Here is a 1931-nt window from a genome sequence, read left to right as displayed (position 1 = left end):
CAGTGTGGGATCCGTACCAGAGAGGGTTGATACAAGACATAGAGAAGATCCAACAGAGAGCAGCGCGCTTCGTTACAGGATCATTTAGTAATCGCGAAAGCGTTACGGAGATGATAGATAAACTCCAGTGGAAGACTCTGCAGGAGAGACGCTCAGTAGCTCGGTACGGGCTTTTGTCAAAGTTTCGAGAACATACCTTCACTGAAGAGTCAAGCAGTATATTGCTCCCTCCTACGTATATCTCGCAAAGAGACCATGAGGATAAAATCAGAGAGATTAGAGCCCACACAGAGGCATACCGACAATCCTTCTTTCCACGAACAATACGAGACTGGAATAGAAGGGAGAACCGATAGAGGTACTGAAGGTACCCTCCGCCACACACCGTCAGGCGGCTTGCGGAGTATGGATGTAGATGTAGATGTAGATTGGGACAACTTTTTTCCCATTTTTCTATTGGACTATTTTAAAGAGGAACATATTCATATTTTTTGTGCTCTGACAGGAGAACTCTCCTGCTGATGAAAAGATTAAGTTTTCACCAGATTCTTTGAGAACTCTGACAGGATCTGATGGAATGGCTCTAAGGATTGTATTAGGCTTTGATAACTGCTCACATATGTAAGTGACGTTTACATAGGTGTGGATATATCCACAGTGAGAGCAACTTCGCGGATAGAAGCTTGCACAATTGTAGATATCCTCTGGTGTATCTGTGGATAGTAATAGTCTGTGGTTGGCTTTCTAGACACCTTCCTGAGGTTATTTACACATTTCCACTGTGTAGGCATTTAAAGTCTTTTTACATTCCTGATCTGCTTCTAAATTTCAGTTGTCAACTCAACAATGACCAAAAAAATTATGGAGCTGCTGAAGAATTTGGATTTAATAGAGGCAGTCAGGGAATGGCTGTATCCAAAGCACCAACAATGCCTTGCCTAGCCGGCCACTGTGGCCGAGCAGTTCTAGGAGCTTCCGTCCAGAACCGCACTGCTGCTACGGTCACAGGCTCGAATCCTGCCTCGGGCATGGATGTGGATGTGTGTGATGTCCTTGGGTTAGGTAGGTTTAAGTAGTTCTAAGTCTAGGGGACTGATGACCTCAGATGTCAAGTCCCATAGTGCTTAGAGCCAGTTGAACCATATTTGAACACCTCGCCTATATGGACTGCCCAAGATACACAAAGAAGGGGTGCCTCTACGGGCCAATACTCGACACCATCAATGTGCACGACTATGGAATGACCAAACATCTGGCAACACTCCTAAAACCCCTTGTGGACACTTGTCATCATGTGAACAAGTTGGCAGATTTCATGTGAATACTTGAGGACATGTGATTACAAAGAGATGATTTTCTAGTGAGCTATGACGTCACTGCTCTTCATGCAAGTACCTCTGCAAGACTCCTTGGCTCTGCTGAATTGACATTTCGAGCCTCAAAAAGAGAAATTCTTTGAACATGCACTAACAACCACCTACATTAAGTGCATGGAGTAGCCATAGGATTCCCTCTTGTTCCAGGGATTGCAAGTCTATGCATGGAACACTTTCAGGAGGTGGCCCTCCTAACTGTTCACCAAAAACTCAAGAACTTTCAACCACGATACTTTTGTGGTTTGGGAGTGTGGCAGGCAGGCTCTAGATGAGTTTCTGGACCACCTTAACAGTATCCATGAAAACATTGCCTTCATTATGGAAATAGAGAAGAATGGGTACCTCCCATTTCTCGATATACTAATAAGAGAGAAGCAGATGGCACACTATGTCATTCAGTATATAGCAAGAAGATGCACATATACCTGTACCCCCATGCAACAAGCTGCCACCATCCAGTGCAGTGGCAAACAGTACTGTCCATCTTGGTACACTGGGCGCAAGTCGTCTGTGATGAAGAAAGCCTCTCAGATGAACTGCAGCACTCGAAGGAGG

This window comes from Schistocerca cancellata, chromosome 12, assembly GCF_023864275.1.
Source record: "Schistocerca cancellata isolate TAMUIC-IGC-003103 chromosome 12, iqSchCanc2.1, whole genome shotgun sequence".
NCBI classification, from domain to species: domain Eukaryota; kingdom Metazoa; phylum Arthropoda; class Insecta; order Orthoptera; family Acrididae; genus Schistocerca; species Schistocerca cancellata.
This window is presented reverse-complemented; position numbering follows the sequence as displayed.